Source organism: Hemiscyllium ocellatum, chromosome 34 (genome assembly GCF_020745735.1).
Source record: "Hemiscyllium ocellatum isolate sHemOce1 chromosome 34, sHemOce1.pat.X.cur, whole genome shotgun sequence".
NCBI classification, from domain to species: domain Eukaryota; kingdom Metazoa; phylum Chordata; class Chondrichthyes; order Orectolobiformes; family Hemiscylliidae; genus Hemiscyllium; species Hemiscyllium ocellatum.
In genome coordinates, this window is record NC_083434.1 from 36,901,552 (window position 1) to 36,922,497 (window position 20,946).

Consider the following 20,946-nt stretch of genomic DNA (forward strand, 5'->3'; position numbering starts at 1 on the left):
TCCAGGGCAGGTGGGACTGGAACCCAGACCTTCTGCCTTAGAGGTGGGGACACTATCACTGTCCCAAAAAAGATCTGAATTGCTGTGTTGTATTCCCTCTTAAAATGTGATTAAACTCAATCCATCCACCATATTGGTTGTGACTGATCCTGATTAAATTCACGGCAGTGATTTTCAGCATGGGTATAGCTGCATAAATGGTGGGGCAAAGCTCACAACCATTGCATTGCCAAACTTACCCTACGCTGTCATTGGAAGCATCGAATGTTGGCAATGCTGAGCGCCAGTCTGAGAGATGCCCCTTGCTGTAGGCATCAGGATCCTATGATGTTCACAGGATTCTGTTTGCCATTTCGGTTTTCCAGGTAGAACAGCAGACCAAGCAGATCCCAGAAGATGAGCGGAGTTGCATCTGGCAGAACGTTTTGGTTTCTGGAGGTGGGCATTAAATTCAATGTCAGAAATGTGGCCAAGAACTAAGAAGCAGTTTCGAGGACAAAGGATTGTAAAGGTATTGGATATGTAGCCTGAGACTATGCTTGAGCCAGGGACTGTTCTAATATTTAAGAATAGATCAGATCAATGGCGTGACAGGCAGATGGGATTAGTACTGCTGTTTGTAGAATCGTGTAAAACAGAAACAGACCCTTCGGTTTAACCGGTCCATGCTGAGCATAATCCCAAATTAAACTAGTCCCACTTGCCTGCTCCTGGCCCATATCCCTCCAAACCTTTCCTATTCATATACTTATCCAAATGCCTTTTAAACGTTGTAATTGTACCCACCTCCACCACTTCCTCAGGAAGTTCATTTCACATGCGAATCACCCTCTGTGTGAAAAATTTGCCTCCAGTGTCTTTTTTAAATCTCACCTTAAAAATGTGCCCCCTCTTCTTGATATCCCCTACCCTAGGGAAAAGACAACTACCATTAGCTCTATGTTTAGACATTAAAACAAGGGCCTGTCCCATGTTATCTCCAACTCAGTACTTTACCAGACATAGAGTCATAGAGTCACAGAGTCATGCAACACGGAAACAGACCCTTCAGTCCAACCGGTCCAGGCTGAACATAATCCCTAACTAAACTAGTCCCACCTGCCTGCTCCTGCCCCATATCCCTCCAAACCTTTCTATTCATCTACTTATCTAAGTGTCTTTTAAACGTTGTTACTGTGCCTGTACCCACCATCTGCTTTGGACTGTACATCTGGTTTCAATATTGCAATTGCGTTGTCATTCACATATCAAAGCTAGTGATCAAGCATAACGCTGCAGATGGTGGAAACCTGAAATAAAAAAAGGAAGTGCAGAGAAACTCATCTGTGGACAAAGAAACAGAGTCAACATTTTGAGTTCAACTGGACTCATCGTCAGAGCTGAAAGGGGGTTGGAAAGTGATGGCTGTCTTGTTGTTAACTAAGGGGATGGAGGAATGAGTGGGAACAGAGCAGGCACATTGGTCCAGCTTGTCTTGTATACCTCAGAATGGAGCTGGAAGAAGACCCGTAGGTTCATTTCCAAGTTTGATTGTTCTTTTCAGTAGCTTGCGCACACCTCTCCCTGTGGTTGCTGCCTGTAAATTGGGAAATGTATCGTAGGCTGAAGGAGTTTCATGCCTTCTGTGCTGTGCTGATGTGAGACTGAACGCAGTGAACAGTGCAGATTGATACCTGGAGACCCAATATCCATGGTCTGACCAGTCTGTTGACTCTGACCAGCATTTGATTCCCGGCTGGGTGGCAAGGGCTGGCTACTGACCCCAGTCTGCAGCCAGCATGCATATAAGCAGGGAGAGTCTTTCTGCTGCATGGTGTGTGTTGGATGGGAAAAGAGCACTCTGGTGAGCCTTGCAATATTTTGCAGGAGCATGCTTTGCCATAGTTTGCTGCATTCTGCTCAATGTCGCCATCTTGAGGCCGTGCTTATCATTGGCAGTGGGGTCCTGCAACTCTGGGTTTGCATGGTGCCTGAAATGGCGATAACGGACACAACAAATTGATCATACATTGTGATCCCTCCATGCTGGTTATAAAGAGGACATCAATGATTGCAGCTGAAGGAAACACAAACTAGTGGCATCAGCATGTGGATGCTTACAAAAGAACACTTTGAAGGTTCTGATCAGATCAGACAATGTTTCTCAAATTCAAGATTAGAGTGGTGCTGGAAAAGCACAGCAGGTCAGGCAACATCCAAGGAGCAGGAAAATCGACATTTCAGGCAAAAGCCCTTCATCAGGAATGTTTCTCAAATGTCAGCAGCTGTTTTCTGTGGGTCGCGGGAGAGCATTTATAAAGTACAATCTTGAATAGACTGCTCAGTGTTCACAGAGGTTTGTGAATCTGTGAAATTCTTCACCACAGAGAGCTGTCAAAGCTACATCATTAATTATATTCAAGGCTGAGATAGATAGATTTTTAATCAGAAAGGGAATCAAGCATTATGGGGAAGAGGCAGGAAAGTGGAGTTGAGGATTATCAGATCAGCCATGATCTCATTGAATCGTGGATCGGACTCGATGGGCTGAATGGCCTATTTCTGCTCCTGTGTGTTGTGGTCACACAGGCTGGTCTGATAAGAATGAAGTCTTTATTGAAGTGTCTCAAAGATGGACGTGTATCTCATGGTAGAGGTGACTTGACTGACCAGGGCCCCAAAGTAGGGGATTTTAAGACAAGGGGGCACATTGAGTGGAGAGAGGTTTAAAAATGACATAAGGAGGAAATGTTTTACACAGAGGGTGGTTCATGTGGGGAATGAACTTCCTGAGGAAGTGATGGATGCAACTTTGATTGCAACATTTAAAAGACATTTGGATGGCTACATGGATAGGAAAGGTTTGGAGGGATATGGGCCAGGAACAGGCAGGTCACAGAGATATACAACATGGAACATACCCTTCAGTCCAACTCGTCCATGCCAACCAAATATCCTAAATTAATCTAGTCCCATTTGCCTGCATTTGGCCCATATCCCTCTAAACCCTTCCTATTCATATACCCATCCAGATGCATTTAAATGTTGGAATTGTACCAGCCTCCACCACTTCCTCTGGCAGCTCATTCCATACACACACCACCCTCTGTGTGAAAAAGTTGCCCTTTAGGTCCCTTTTTTCCCTCTCACCCTAAACTATGCCCTCTAGTTCTGGCTCCCCCAACCCTTGTCTATTTATCCTATCCATGCTCCTCATGATTTCATAAACCTCTATAAGGTCACCCCTCAGCCTCCGACGCTCCAGGGAAAACAGTCCCAGCCTGTTCAGCCTCTCCCTGTAGCTCAAACCCTCCAACCCTGGCAACATCAAGTTTAGTTAGGATTCAGGTCAGCATGGCCTGGTGGGACGGTAAGGTCTGTTTCCGTGCTGTAAGAGTCTATGACTCTATTACAGTCTGAAAAGGGAGCCTGTATAGTCAGCTTTGGAAGCCACAAGGTGATGTATTCATTAAGCAGAATCCAAACGGATAATTCTCCTCACAAGCCGACAAACCACTCTCCTGGGACTCCCATTCTTCAGTGGTTGAGATATAAATACATGCTCATGCCAAAAGATTTCAATGATTGATGAATGTGGATTCTAGATCCTGTTACCTTTCTGTTTTGGCATGGAGACCAATTCTGTAATTTATATGAGGTGTTAAATGCGTGAAACTCAGTGAAATGGTTGCTAGGTTTTATTGAAGAACTATACACTCCTTCAATAATCTGAGGATCAGACTAATAGTGTTTTTTTTCCTTGTATTTCGGAGAAATACCATTACACCATGTGCTTTTTTATTACTGTGACTAAATTTTGTGCTCTGTCAATTTGATTTGGTTAAAAACTGTTGGTTTAATAGTTCCAAATTTAACAAATGTAAGTGAATGTTCAAATATTAATTCTGCCTCACAGAAAAGCCATCCATTGCTGCTATAGCAACCAATCCATGACAAAGGTGATTGATGATACTGATGTGTCCTGTCCTCTACATCACAACTGTAGGACATAACTGATTTAGATGTGTATTGGGAGAGTCTTTGATCAGTAAAGTGATGGAAGGTGGCTTCAACAGTGCTCTCAAGCAGCACCTGCTCAGCCTTAGCATACTCAGTGTTGCCCGGTTTTAGATTACTTACAGTATGGAAACAGGCCCTTCAGCCCAGCAAGTCCACACTGACCCTCCGAAGAACAACCCACCCAGACCCACTACCCTACATTTATCCCTTCTCCTAACACTACAGGCAATTTAGCATGGCCAATTCACCTAACCTGCACATTTTTGGACTGTGAGAGGAAACCGGAGCACCCACAGATATGTGCAAACTCCACATAGGCATTTGTCTGAGGCAGGAATTGAACCCGGGTCTCTGGCGCTGTGAGGCAGCAGTGCTAACCACTGTGCCACCGTGCCGCCAGGGCCACTCAGCTCCTGACCTCATTAGAGTCTTGGTTCAAACATGGACAATAGAGCTGAATTCCAGAGGGGAGGGAAGAGTGACAGCTCTTGACATCAAGACCTGCATGTGGCCAAGTGCAGCATCAAGGAGCCTTAGAAAAAGCTGCAGTCCATGGGAATCAGGGGGCAAACTCTGCAGTGGTTGGCGTCATAAGAACATAGCAGATAGGAAGATGATTGTGGTTGTTAAAGGTTAGTTATCTCAATTCCAGGACATCTCTGCAGGAGTTCCTCAGGATAGTGTCCTAGGCCCAACCATCTTCTGCTACTTCATCAATGACCTTCCCTCCATCATAAGGTCAGAATTGGAGATGTTCATCGATTATTGCACAATTTTTGACACCATTCACAACACCTCAGGTACTGAAGCAATCCATGTTCATATGCAATAAGAAATGGACATGCTCGTGCCAACAGATTTCAATGGCTTGAGCTGACAAGTGGTAAATAAAATCTGTGCCTCACAAATGCCAGGCAATGACCATTTCTGATAAGAGATAATCTAATTGTCATTCCTTGACATTCAGCAGTGTTATCATGACTGAATCCCCACTGTCAAGACCCTGGAGTTACCATTGATCAGAAACTTAACTGAAACTCAGCCATACAAAAGCTACAAGAGCAGGTCAGAGGCTAGGAATACTGCAGCAAGTAACTTCCTTCATGACTCACCAAAGCCTGTCCTCTACCTACAAGGCACAAGTCAGGGGTGTGAAGGAATATTCCCCACTTGCCTGGATGGGTGCAGCTCTAACAACACTCCAGACGTTTGATTGACTGGCAAAACTTTCGCAAGCATCCACTCCCTCCACCACCGACGCTCAGTAGCAGCAGGATGTAGTATCTGTAAGGTGAGTTGTAGAAATTCATCAAGGTTCCTCAGACAGCACTGTCCAAACCCATGATTGCTATCAATTAGTAGGACGAGGGCTGGAGATACATAGGAACACCACTGCCTGCAGTTCTCCCCCAAACCACTCACCGTCCTGACTTGGAAATATATCGCTATTATGACAGTGTGACAACACTCAGAAGTGCAAAGTAATTGAAGGAAAGGTGATGTATTTCCAAGCCAGAATGGTGAGTGGCTTGGAGGGGAACTTGCAGGGGGTGGTGTGCTTGACCTTCTGGATGGAAGTGGTCATGGGTTTGGAAGGTGCTGTCTGAAGAGCCTTGATGAACTTCTGTAGTGCCTCTTGTAGGTGATGACTGCTATTGAGTGTCAGTGATGATGGGAGTGGATGCTTGTGGACGTAGTGCCTATCAGATGGGCTGTTTTGTGCTGATCGCTATACAGGCTATTCCATTTCTCCTTTCTTGATGGCATGTGACAGTTGATGTCAGAGTTACGACATCTTACACATTATTACATTGAAATAACTCCACAGAGGCCAGTCCCTCATCACCAAACCATCCTTTATTACAAATAGACAGCCCATGGAGCCCTACCAGACAGCTCAGAGCCAGTCCCTAGAGTGAGGAGAATCCCTGAGGCTCCTTATCTGTCAGCCAGGGCTCCCTGATTGGTCCAGGATAACAGCCCCAGTCAAGGAACTCATTCTCAATAAGATCCACTTGGCCAAGCTCATTCAAATCGCTACATATATACATTACTCATATATATGTTTCCTCATTATACTGTAGGCAGTGGAATTTGATAAGCTGGTTATGAAAAATATGGTTATTGCATGTTATAAATAGAGGAATCAAATATGAAAGGATAGAGATTGTACTAGGACACTAGGATTAGTTAGGCTTCAGTTGAAGTGTTATGGACAATTCTGGGCAGTACATATCTCACTTTAGAAAGGTGTTTCCAGGGATAATGTGCTTCTCCCCGTGTCTGCGTGGGTTTCCTCCAGGTGCTCCGGCTTCCTCCCACAAACCAAAGATGTGCAGCTGAGGTCAACTGGCCATGCTAAATTGCCCGTAGTGTTCAGGGATGTGTAGGTTAGGTGCATTAGTCAGAGGTAAAGCAGTAGGGGAATGGGTCTGGGTGGGTTACTCTTCGGAGGGTCGGTGTGGACGTGTTGGGCTAAATGGCCTGATTCTACACTCTAGGAATTCTAGGATTATCAGGGGTTCAAAGCTGGTCAGGTTAGAACTGTTCCCATTGGAACAGAGAAGATGAGGAGATGATCAAAAATAGGTTTGAAGATAATGAGAGGTGGAATGTTCCTTTTGTGAATGGACTAACAGCAAGAGTTTTGTAGATTTTTAGAGTTCTTGGAATAAAGTTGTTGAAGGAAGAGAGGTGGAGTTGGGAAAAGTGAAGGGGAGGAATGATTTCACACAGTGTTTTGGGCTCTGGGACACTCGATCTGAAGGTGAGGAGGGAGTTGGACAGTACTTGAGAATGAGGAATGAACAAGATTATAGACAAAAGGCAGGGATGTGAGGAGATTACGCTCAATTGCTTTCTGAAAGGATCAGCACAGATTCAATGGGCTGAGTTGCCCCATCAGCGCTGATGCTGTGATATTTAAATGGAATATTGTGTACAAAGTCATTGAATAGAGAATCATCCAATTCATCTGCAATTTTACTGCTTTTGATTTGTGCAGATGGGATCAGGATCACCTTTCTCTTTAAAATACCAAATGGTGTATCAGTAGCAATTACTTTGCACTTCTGAGCGTTTATTTTTCAGAATATGAGGGAAAAATTTCCATTGGAGATGTGGAGAACATTCAGGTGTGGAGTTTGAAAGGAATATCCTAAGGCACTCATCAAGTACAGAGTGAATAGCTTCAAATAAATGCTTTTGCTTTTCTGGAAAACATTACTTGAATTTATTGAGAGTGGTGACTGTGAAGTTTAAAACCAGGCAGTGTGTTTTAATGAGTTACCAGCGAGAGTTTTGACTGACTTTTGGATTCTATCTGTTGACAATTTTATGCATGTCTTCCGTTATTGCAATAATTAATGTAGATATATCACATTGACAGTGAATACAAATTAAAAGAAATGAACAGCAAATGTTGCAAAGCAAAAAGAAACTTAGAAAATAATGCTGGTATAGAGAAGGTCAATCAGTATTTAAAGGCAGAGACACACAGACTGATGTTTCATGTTTAGACCTGTAAGGATACAAGGTTCAAAGCTGGATGTTGATAGTTAGATTGCACCATCAGTGATCTCAGATCCTAGGACAAGTGAAACAAAGGCACACACAAGAATTCCTAGAGGACTGGCATTCTAATCGGAACTCCATCAATAAACGCATTGATATAGGCCCCATCTACCTTCCCTTGGGAAAAAAAGAACCGGAAATGACATCGCCCATCTTAAGAAACCAAGACCTATAAATAGAGAGGTGGGACATACCACCAGCCCTTCACTGGAGACTCAGTGATGGAGGTGACGTTACCAAGTCATGGTGACAAAATGTCTGAAAACAAACCTTCCAGCGCAGTGAGCTGACTTACATCCAGATCATCAACCTGAGATACAAATCTTCTCAAAAATCACTAACCCTCTCTTGATATTTATACAAAACCCTGCATCAAAACTGGAAAAGGAAACAAATTGGATATCAGCATCAAGAAAGGAACAAAGTGAGTGTGGGTTGGAGGGACAGGTGGTGGAGAGGAAAAGAGAGATTAGACTAGATTCCCTACAGTATGGAAACAGGCCCTTTGGCCCAACAAGTCCACACCGACCCTCTGAAGAGTAACCCACCCAGACCCCTACCCAACAAATACCCCTGACACTATGGACAATTTAGCATAGCAAATTCACCTAACCTACACATCTTTGGACAGTGGGAGGAAACCCATGCAGACTCGGGGAGAATGTACAAATTCCACACAGACAGTTGCCTGAGGCAGGAAACGAACCCAGGTCCCTACCATTGTGAGTCAGCAGTACTAACCACTAAGCCACCATGCCACCTCTCTGTCAGATATTCTGGCAAAGATACAGCTATGATAGAGCAAGTAGAGAATGATTAGTGTCACTGTCTAACCTCAACATTGACTTTATTAACATAGCTGCAGCCACAGCTCTTACTAGTATCACAAAACAAAAGCCCAAACGTACTCATTGATATTATTACATAACAAACATACGAACTAGGAGCAGGAGTGGGCCACCTGCCCCCTCCCCCTCAGCCTGCTCTGCCACTTAGTAAGGACATAGCTGGCCCACTTCCACTCACCTTAACCCTGAATCATTTCACAAAAATCTATATACCTTTCCCTTAAAAATATTCAAACAGGCTGCCTCAACCGCTTCACTGAGCAGAGAATGCAACAGTTTTGGGTGAAAATCTTCCTCCTCAACTCAGTCCTAAATCTGCTCCCTGCTTTTTTGAGGCTCTGCCCCAAATTAGGAAGTTTCCTTTTCCTCCTGCCAGTTTTCTCTTTGCAAGTCAGTTCACCTCCTTTCCATTTCCCGAAATTGTGAGGGGTTTAATGCTAGTGATGAGAGTTGTGCCTGTTGATGTGAACTTGGTGGTAAGACTGGTTGATCAAGACAGGGAGGACTGCAGATGCTGGAGTTCAGATCTGAGAGAACACCTCACCAGACTGAGAGAACACCTCACCAGACTGAGGGAACACCACACCAGACTGAGAGAACACCTCACCAGACTGAGGGAACACCACACCAGACTGAGAGAACACCTCACCAGACTGAGGGAACACCACACCAGACCGAGAGAACACCTCACCAGGCTGAGGGAACACCACACCAGACTGAGGGAACACCACACCAGACTGAGGAAACACCACACCAGACTGACAGAACACCACACCAGACTGAGAGAACACCTCACCAGACTGAGGGAACACCACACCAGACTGAGAGAACACCACACCAGGCTGAGAGAACACCTCACCAGACTGAGGGAACACCACACCAGACTGAGGGAACACCACACCAGGCTGAGAGAACACCTCACCAGACTGAGAGAACACTCACCAGGCTGAGGGAACACCACACCAGACTGAGAGAACACCACACCAGACTGAGGGAACACCACACCAGACTGAGAGAACACCTCACTAGACTGAGGGAACACCACACCAGGCTGAGAGAACAACTCACCAGACTGAGGGAACACCTCACCAGGCTGAGGGAACACCACGCCAGACTGAGGGAACACCACACCAGGCTGAGGGAACACCACGCCAGGCTGAGAGAACACCTCACCAGACTGAGGGAACACCACACCAGGCCGAGGGAACACCTCACCAGACTGAGGGAACACCTCACCAGGCTGAGAGAACACCACACCAGACTGAGGGAACACCTCACCAGACTGAGAGAACACCACACCAGGCTGAGAGAACACCTCACCAGGCTGAGAGAACACCACACCAGACTGAGGGAACACCACACCAGACTGAGGGAACACCTCACCAGACTGAGGGAACACCACACCAGGCTGAGAGAACACCACACCAGGCTGAGGGAACACCACACCAGACTGAGAGAACACCTCACCAGGCTGAGGGAACACCACACCAGACTGAGGGAACACCTCACCAGACTGAGGGAACACCACACCAGGCTGAGAGAACACCTCACCAGGCTGAGGGAACACCTCACCAGACTGAGGGAACACCACACCAGGCTGAGAGAACACCACACCAGACTGAGAGAACACCACACCAGACTGAGGGAACACCACACCAGACTGAGGGAACACCTCACCAGACTGAGGGAACACCACACCAGGCTGAGAGAACACCACACCAGGCTGAGGGAACACCACACCAGACTGAGAGAACACCTCACCAGGCTGAGGGAACACCACACCAGACTGAGGGAACACCTCACCAGACTGAGGGAACACCACACCAGGCTGAGAGAACACCTCACCAGGCTGAGGGAACACCTCACCAGACTGAGGGAACACCACACCAGGCTGAGAGAACACCACACCAGACTGAGAGAACACCACACCAGGCTGAGAGAACACCACACCAGACTGAGGGAACACCACACCAGACTGAGAGAACACCACACCAGGCTGAGGGAACACCACACCAGGCTGAGGGAACACCTCACCAGGCTGAGAGAACACCACACTAGACTGAGGGAACACCACACCAGGCTGAGAGAACACCACGCCAGGCTGAGAGAACACCACACCAGACTGAGGGAACACCACACCAGACTGAGAGAACACCTCACCAGACTGAGGGAACACCACACCAGACTGAGGGAACACCCCACCAGACTGAGGGAACACCACACCAGACTGAGGGAACACCACACCAGGCTGAGAGAACACCTCACCAGGCTGAGGGAACACCTCACCAGACTGAGGGAACACCACACCAGGCTGAGAGGACACCTCACCAGACTGAGGGAACACCTCACCAGGCTGAGGGAACACCACACCAGACTGAGGGAACACCACACCAGACTGAGAGGACACCACGCCAGGCCGAGAGGGCACCACACCAGACTGAGGGAACACCACACCAGACTGAGGGAACACCTCACCAGGCTGAGGGAACACCTCACCAGACTGAGGGAACACCACACCAGACTGAGAGGACACCACGCCAGGCCGAGAGGGCACCACACCAGGCTGAGAGGACACCTCACCAGGCTGAGGGAACACCACACCAGACTGAGGGAACACCTCACCAGGCTGAGGGAACACCACACCAGACTGAGAGGACACCACGCCAGGCCGAGAGGGCACCACACCAGGCTGAGAGGACACCTCACCAGGAAGCTGCAACAATAGATGGTGAAGATGCTTGTTCTGACATTGTTTTCAAGGAAAGGAGAAACATGATATAATCAGTAACTGAGTAGGTTAATGAGCAGTGTCCTCTTTTATCAGTTCAACACACTGCAGACACATAAACCTCATATTGAATATTGATCTCTCCCAGGAGAGAATATGTTTAGATTCCACCTTCTACTTAATGCGCTATAAACGATGTGTCATGTAGAGTTTGAGTAGATTTTAAATGTCAATCAAACCAACATTTTGTCCAATATTTTAGCCTTTGTTTTATGTGATGCTTCCAGGTTAAAGTCTTGGAGCTGCACCACATTCTCCCTGGCAGTACCTTCTCGTGTGTAAACCATTGCTGAATTAGCAAGGTGTTGCTAGTGTTATAGCAAAAGGATAAACATACCTAAAATTTGTAAATGTTTTATATGAGAAACTCTTAGCAATTTGCAAGACGCCTTTGATGAATAGAAAATGTATTACTTTTGCTTTTAAGAAATGAAAATGTAATCATGCAAATACAAAATTCTACAACAAAACTGCTACCATTGGTGCTGGTTTTATAGAATCACACAACAGAGGAGATCATTCAGCCCATCCTGCCAATGCCTGCCCCTTGGTAGAGCTGCTCATTCATCCCAATCTTTCTCCCTGATCATCCTTTTTGCATTTTGGTAGAAGGATGAGAGAGAAGATGAGAATTCTCTTCCTCCAGTGGATGGGGGTGGGAGAATTGCAGCAGGGTTTGGATCTCACTGCCTTGGCAGGTTGGTGGAGGCAGAAATCCCTCATTGCACTAGGATGGAAAAGACTTTGAGGTGCACTTTTGAAGTTGTGTACAGGTGGAAAGCGGAATGAGGCTGGATGGCTCTTTAAGGTTCAGAACAAACACGATGGGCCAAAAGGCCTCCTTCTGCATTATATGTCTCCATGTAGTCACAGATATGAACTCTGAAGTGCGGTCATTGATTCCTGTGGGCTATTCTGTGTCATCAGTGGACTGTCATTAATGTCACACCTCACCCCCCATTTATTTCTCAGCCCTCTATCCCCTCCCCAGTCCTGATGAAGGGTTAATCCCAAAATGTTGACTCTTGCGCCTCAGATGCTGCCTGACCTGCTGTGCTTTTTCCAGCGTCACACGCTCAACTCTGACATCAATGTGTCCATGGATAAGAGTGATGGTACATGAGAACCAATCTCGCTGGCAGTATCTTCAGAGCAAGCATTTAGAGTTGCCCTTCACTGCATTCCCACCTTAAGAATGATACAGGATTATAAACTGTAAATGCTGCAATTGTCACAATTGATTTCTTTATCGTTGTTTTAAAATACCTTGTACACTGCCAGTTTTCTGAAGGATCCTGAATGATCTTTTATCTGTTGTTGCTCACACAGCAAGAAATGATGGAAAATTGCTGAGGCGATGTGTTTGCTTTATGGACTCAGCACAGGAGAACACGCCAGTGACATCCTGAAGGCTAAACTTCAGCACAATCCCAGATCCTTAATCTTTGCCACGATTTCCTGTAATGGCATGAAGAGCGATCCATCCTCCCATTTTATACAAAGGTAGAACGTAAAATGATTCCTCCACATCTCTATTGGGCCAACATTTCTGGCATTGCAAAAAAAGCTTGCAAAGACTCCTTTCAAATCTGTGAGGACTAAGCAGGTACTGAGTTGGATGACCAGCCATGGGTGGAGCCAGCCCGAAGGTTACGACTGGCAGATACACCACCCCTGATAAGTCTGCTCACCCACCACCTTGACTTGGAAATACATCACCCAAACTCCTGGAACTCCCTGCGTGGAAGCGCTGAGCTACACCTACATCACATGACCTTTGGCAGTTTCTTCAATTCGTTCTTGACAAGTGTGCATCTCTGGAGAGACTGGCAGTTATTGCTCATTTCTTTAATTAAAATATTCAATCATTGGGGGGGGAGGGGCACATGAGCAATGCTGGCTGGGCTAGCATTTATTGCTTTTTCCTAATCACCCGCATAGCTTTAGGTCTGGAGTCACATGTAGGCCTGACTAGGGTAAGGATGGCAGATTTCTCTTCCTTAATGGCAATGGTTACAATTAGACTAGACCTTTTCTTACTCAGATTTCCTTCTGAAATTGAATTCAACCTTCTCCCATGGTGAGATTTGAGGCCAAGCCCCCAACCATTCGCCTGGGGTTCTAGATTACTAGACCAGTGGCATTACCACTACACCACTGCCTGCCCCACCCTGTGCTGGTAGAAGGTGGTAGTGAGCTGCCTTCTTGAACTGCTGTAGTTTATTTGGTGTAGGTAAACCCATAGTCCTGTTAAAGAGGGAATTCTAGGATTTTAACCCAGCGACATTGAAGGAATGGTGATATATTTCCAAGTCAGGATGATGAGTGACTTGGAAGGGAGCTTGAAGGGGTCCTGCTCCCATGTATCTGCTGCTCTTGTCCTTCAAGCTGGTCGAGGTTGTGGGTTTGGAAGGTGCTACCACAGAATCACAGCATTATTTCAGGGAAGAATTTGATCATTCAGCACATCGTATCTTCACTGACTCTTCACTTAGTGACACTCTTCTGCTTTCTGCCCATAACCCTGCCCATTCATTCCCTTTCAGATAACAGTCTCCTTCCCTTTTGAAGGCTGTGATTGAATCTGCCTCCTTCACCACTTGCTGTGTGTGAGAAAGTTTATCCTCATTGTCACATTTGGTTCTTTAGCCTATAACTTTTATTAGATTAGATTCCCTACAGTATGGAAACAGGCCCTTTGGCCCAATAAGTCCACACTGACCCTCCGAAGAGTAACCCACCCAGACCCATTTCCCTCTGACTAATGCACCCAACACTATGGGCAATTCACTTAACCTACACATTTTTGGACTGTGGGAGGAAACTGGAGCACCCTGAGGAAACCCACGCAGACACAGGGAGAATGTACAAACTCCACACAGGCAGTCATCCAAGGCTGGACTCGAACCTGGGTCCCCTGGTGCTGTGAGGCAGCAGTGCTACCCACTGAGCCACCGTGCCACCCAAGCATCTGTAACAGCTCTTTCTTGAGTGGGAACAGTTTCTTGAATCACAAAGAGTTGGTTTAGCAGTTGCAGCAGGTAATTAAGAAGGCAAATGTAATATTGCCCTCCATTGCTAAGGAGATGGAGTTTAAAAACAGAGAGGTTATGCTATAGCTGTATAAGATGCTGGTGAGGCCACACCTGGAGTATTGTGTACAGTTTTGGTCTCTTACTTGAGAACGGATGTACTGGAGGGAGTGCAGAGGAGGTTCACTAGGTTGCTTCTGGATTTGAGAGGGTTGGCTTATTAAACTATCGGAACTATTAAACCAACAGTTTTTTTATCAAATCAAATTGATAGAGCAGAAAATCTAGTCACAGTAGTAAAAAAAAACACATGGTGTAGTGGTATTTCTCTAAAATACAAGGAAAAAAATGACTATAGGTCTGATCCTCAGATTATTGAAGGAATGTATAGTTCTTCAATAAAACTTAGCCACCACTTCACTGAGTTTCACGCACTTAACACCTCATATAAATTAAATAATTGGTCTCCATGCCAAAATACAATGGGAGTATCTAGAATCCACATTCATCAATCATTGAAATCTTTTGGCATGAGCATGTATTTATATCTCAACCACTGAAGAATGGGAGTCCCGGGAGAGTGGTTTGTCGGCTTGTGAGGAGAATTATCCGTTTGGATTCTGCATAATGAATACATCACCTTGTGGCTGCCAAAGCTGACTATACAGGTTCCCTTTTCAGATTGTCATAGAGTCATAGACTCTTACAGCATGGAAACAGACCTCACCGTCCCACCAGGCCATACCGACTATAATCCCGAACTAAACTAGTCCCACCTGTCTGAGCTTGGCCCATATCCTTCCAAACTTTTCCTATTCATGTACTTATTCAAATGTGTTTTAAATTTTGTAACTGTACCCACATCCATCACTTCCTCTGGCAATTCGTTCCACATATGAACTACCCTCTGTGAAAAGAAATTGTCCCTCATGCTGTTTTAAAATCTTTCTACTCTTTTGGGCGGCACGGTGGCACAGTGGTTAGCACTGCTGCCTCACAGCGCCTGAGATCCGGGTTCAATTCCCGACTCAGGCGACTGACTGTGTGGAGTTTGCACGTTCTCCCCGTGTCTGCGTGGGTTTCCTCCGGGTGCTCCGGTTTCCTCCCACAGTCCAAAGATGTGTGGGTCAGGTGAATTAGCCATGCTAAATTGCCCGTAGTGGTAGGTAAGGGGAAAATGTAGGAGTATGGGTGGGTTTCGCTTCGGCAGGTCGGTGTGAACTTGTTGGGCCGAAGGGCCTGTTTCCACACTGTAAGTAATCTAATATAATCTAATCTAATCTTATGTTAAAAATAACCCCCCTGATTTGAAATCCTCCACCCTAGGGAAAAGGCACCTGCTATGCACCTTACCCATGCTCCTCATGAGAGGTTGAGAAAGAGTGAGCCCTTGATAGTAATCTCAGCTGATGTGGGAATTGAACCCATGCTATTAACATCACAAACCAGCCATCCAGCCAACTCAGCTAACGAACTCCAGCCATCACCCCAGTATTGTTTGTGGGAGAATTAGCCAAGCCCCTTCAAGCTGACCTTGTAGCTAACACCTCCCCCCACAGCTGGAATGTCCTCCATCTCAAAAGCCCTCAACCCTGAGTCGACCTCACCAGCTCATGATCGACTTGGGCTCTGTGTAATTTGTGGCTCAAGAAATGTTGGTGAGGAAAATGTTGAGGAATAAAATCCGATTTGCCTGACAAATCGAGGCTCCAAATCACTTGCCTGAATGATTGGCAGTATGTATTGGGGGTGGGGATGGTGGAAAGACAGCGATTATCTCTGCAGGAAACTGTGAGGGAAACTTACAATCAAGCAAACTGCACCTTGCTCTGCACATACATTTAATGGGATAATTGACAACCATTACCACCGGGGGAAGAGAAGTGCCAGGCAGGCTTACCAGCCTGTTAGCGTTTTACAATGGCAATTGGAGATATCAAACAAAGAGCACGCCTGGTCTGTGTGGAAACACGTCATCACTGATGCTGACAGTGATGTAAACAAGGAGAGTAGATAGCAACATGTCAATTATAGGATGAGTCATTCAGTCACAATATTAGACTACTTGAAAGAATATACATTTGAAAGAAGCTTTCCATCTTGCACTCAACAGGATTTTCTCAAGAAATACCAATGTGAGGGGGAAACAATATGTTATAATGTCTGAGAGAAGAATGCTGATTACAGGCTTGGTACGTGTGCCAATAATAAATCAAATCAAATCAAATCAAAGACTGACTCACAGAAAAGAGTGATCATTAATGTTTCCCATTTAACTGCGATGTTCTAACAGAGAGCCCATCTGCTATTTCAGTTGACCATGTAAGAACCCATTGCCCTGATTCAGAGAGGAGAGGGGAAGTATCTCCTCTGGTATTCTGAGCAACCTGTATTTCTCAATCAACATCATGGAAACAGATGATCTGCTTATTATCACACTTCTGTTTGCAGGAGCTGGTGGTGTGTAAACTGGCTGCTATGTTTCCTACTATACAACACCAAGGTTGCTTTGTTGGCCGTAAAACACTTCCCTGTGTTCGCCTCTTCAGCTCTATGCTTCTGTTCATCTTCCTTTTTATGCTGGAGTACATGTGTAGATGGAAAACACATGCGTACACTGTAGGGAGGGAAAGCAGGGGCCAGAGGCTCAATGGGATCCTGAAAGCTCTGCTACAAACATACCAACAGGAAGGACTTAAATATCGATTCTCATACCTGGGCAGGCACTGGCTCATGACACAGCTCCTTGCTTTTCCCAGCTGTCCCTTCTCTCTTCCCCTTTTTGTCCCCTTCACCCTCTAGCCCCAAGACTCTGGGCTGACAGAACCGCCCACGATTGCAATAAGAAAGGCTTCGCTTGCAGGAAATAAGCCAGCCCTAAGTTGTTACCAGGAATTGGCAGTGTAGAAAATGGGCAGAAAGCATCCAAAAAGTCAATCAGCGACCTGGAAGAGAAACAAGCAATTCCACTGAGGCTGTACAGGATATTGGTTAGGCCACTTTTGGAATGTTGCGTGCAATTCTGGTCTCCTTCCTATCGGAAGGATGTTGTGAAACCAGAAAGGGTTCAGAAAAGATTTACAAGGATGTTGCCAGGATTGGAGGATTTGAGCTACAGGGAGAGGCTGAACAGGCTGGGGCTGTTTTCCCTGGAGAATCAGAGGCTGAGGGGTGACCTTATAGACGTTTACAAAATTATGAGAGGCATGGATAGGGTAAATAGACAAGGTATTTTCCCTGGTGTGGGGGAGTCCAGAACTAGAGGGCATAGGGTGAGAGGGGAAAGATTTAAAAGAGACCTAAGGGGCAAATATTTCACCCAGAGGGTGCTGCGTGAATGGAATGAGCTGCCAGTGGAAACGGTGGAGGCTAGTACGATTGCAACATTTAAAAGGCATCTGGATGGATGTATGAATAGGAAGGGTTTGGAGGGATAAGGGCCGGGTGCTGGCAAATGGAACTAGACTAATTTAGGATACTGGTCGACATGGACGAGTTGGGCTAAAGCGTCTGATTCTGTGTTGTACATCTTGAGAAAGTCGATGACTAAAAAGAAGAGGACATTGCTGTGGGATTGGAGACCCACATAAACTGAACCAGGTAAAGAAGACAGATTTCCTTTTTTAATAGGATTCTAAATTGAAGTTCTGAATGCTTGTTAAGGTGGATACAACAGGGCTTTCAGATCAAAGTTCAAAGAACAATGCAGCACAGGAACAGGCCCTTCGGCCCTTCAAACCTGTGCTGACACATCTTGCCCTTCCATATTAATACTGTCTTCACTTACAGGATCCATATCCCTCTATTCCTTTCCTATTCATGGATCCGTCCAGGTGCTACTTGAATGCTGCTATTGGGTCTGCTTCAGCCACCTCCTCTGGCAGCGTGTTCCAGGCACTCATCACCTTTTGTGTGAAAAATCTGCCTTGCACATCTCTTTTAAACATCCCCCCTTGCACCTTGAACCTGTGTCCGCTAGTAACTGACCCTTCCACCCTGCCTTACACTTTCCATTCTCTCCATGCCATTCACAATCTTATAAATGTCTATCAGGTCACCCCTCAACTCTGCATTCCGGTGAAAACAAGCCCAGTCGATCCAACCTCTCCTCATAGCTAAAATCTCCCATTCCACACCACATCCTGGTAACCTTTTCTGTACTCTCTCCAAAGCATCCACACCCTTCTGGTAGCGTGGTGACCAGAACTGTACACAATATTCCAAGTGTGGCTGAAGTAAAGCCCTGTAAAGCTGCAGCATAATTGTCTATCCTTATACTCAACGCCCCTTCTAATAAAGGCAAGCATGCCATATTCCTGATGAAGGGCTTATGCCCGAAACGTCGAATTTCCTGTTCCTTGGATGCTGCCTAACCTGCTGTGCTTTAACCAACGACACATTTTCAAGCATGCCATAGGCCCTTTTTACTCCCTTATCTACATGCACTGCCACCTTCAGTGATCTGCGGATCTGCACACCCAGAACCTGTGCATATCAATACTCCTAAGGGTTCTGCCATTCACTGTATAACTTCCACCTGTACATGACCTTCCAGAATGCATCGTCGCACGTTTATCCAGATTCAACTCCATCTGCCACTTTTCGGCCCACGCCTCCAACTGATCTATATCCTGCTGTATTGTCTGTCAATCCTCCTCACTATCCACAACTCCACCAATCGTCGTACTGTCTGCAAACTCACTAATTAATCCAGGGACGTTATCCTCGAAATCATTTTCCAGCTCTGAGATCCCTCCCCAATCTGGCAAATATTTTCCCCTGAAGCCCCCTCAGACTAGAATCTGACTCTGATTGGTCGGATCTTGCTATGTGCTGACTCTCTGCTGCATTAGCTAGACTTCATCGGATCATAAGAAATGGGAGTGGCAGTAGGCCATTCGGCCTCTTCAGCCTGCTCTGTCATTCAGTCAGATCCAACTGAGAAAGTGAAGCCAAAACAAAAAGTCTCAAACCACTTGCATCATCAGTTCTGTTTACTTGCGTCTAGTCCAACTGGAGAATCCAAAGGGTCAGCAAAACCAAACCCATGGAGCCAGCAGTTTGAAATCTAATGCACGGAAATAGATTACTGAAACCTCACAGTATCACTCACCCTATGACTTAGGTGAGAAAAGGTTAGGAGACACCGCGAATAGAGTCAGCATAGATTGCTCGGGCTGATTGGTCTGTTTCTGCACTATGTGGTTTGTACAATCCTATGTAATTGTAAGGCGCCATTTTGAATGCAAGAGTGACTCACTCGGGTCATTTCAGAGGTAGTTAAATGCCAGCCATATTGCTGTGGGTCTGGATTCATATATAGGCCAGACCGCTACGGATGGCAGAGTTGGAGGTCTTTAGTGATCCTGTTGAGTTTTTAATAATAATCCGATCATTCATGGGATGTGGGTGTCGCTGGCTAGTCCAGCATTTATTGCCCATCCCAATTTGCCGGTAATGAGTCACCCACATTGATGTGGGTCTGGAGTCACATGTCAGGACACAGCGGTTTCCTTCCCTACAGCCCCCTATGAACCAGATGGGTCTTTGCAATAATCGACAATGGTTTCAACGATCATCATTAGACCCTGTGTTTTTGATTTATGGAGCAGTGGCACTGTCCCGAGTCTTGGACTGAGAGGCCCAGGTTCAAGTCCCACCTGCTCCAGAGGTGTGTAGTAACATCTCTAAACCAGTTGATTAGAAATTAGCGTTTATTGCCCATCCCTAAATGCCCTGAGGGCAGCTAAGACTAACCCACATTGCTGTGGGTCTGGAGTCACATGTAGACCAGACCTGGTGAGGATGGCAGTTTCCTTCCCCAATGGGCATTAGTGAACCAGATGGGTTTTCCTGACAATTGGAATAGATTCATGGTCATCGTTAGACTCCAGATTTTTTAGTGAATCCATCTGCTGGAGCGGGATATGAACCCAGGATCCCAGAGCGTTCTGAGGAAGAGTCACCAGACCCGAAACGTTAACTCTGATTTCTTTTCACAGATGCTGCCAGACCTGCTGAGTTTTTCCAGCAATTTCTGTTTTAGCCCCAGAGAGGCCTATCTGAATGAATAGTCTAGTGATAATACCACTGAGCCATCACCTCCCCAAAGGAATTAATTAATTGAATTTAACTTCAAAAGCTTTGTTCCACGTAAATGCAATAATGCTTCTAATTAATTCAGAGAAGCAAATCACTCTGATCTTTTAACTAGACAAAAGGGGTGATTCAGACCTTGTACAAGTGTTGGCTAACAAAGCATTAAAATTGATTGAGCACTTCTGCTAAAGGACAAGGTCAAGTCTCAAGCAATTTGTGAATGCCAGTCACAATCTCAGGAGTGTCAATGACTAGCTCTTTAGAAAATGCAGGCACATGGTGAAAAAGTTATTTTTGCACCATTTTTCTTTCTGAGGGTTATTCAGGCAACTGGCAAGCCAATACTTGACAATCGACCAATAGTCTGGGAGATAGAGTTATAATTACACACTCAGGGATATACCTGAATTTGATCCCCTACTCTTGGTAGCATGGTTTCCATGAATTTGAATCCCAATGCCTCCGAGAGACGCAAGAAATTTTCCTACTGACCTAAAAATGTCACGTTTCACCATATTATTTTCCTACACGCAGTGTGATATTTCATGTCTCTATGACATTAGAAGCCACATTTCTAGACGTTACGTTTCTCGGGTGCCCAGTGGCT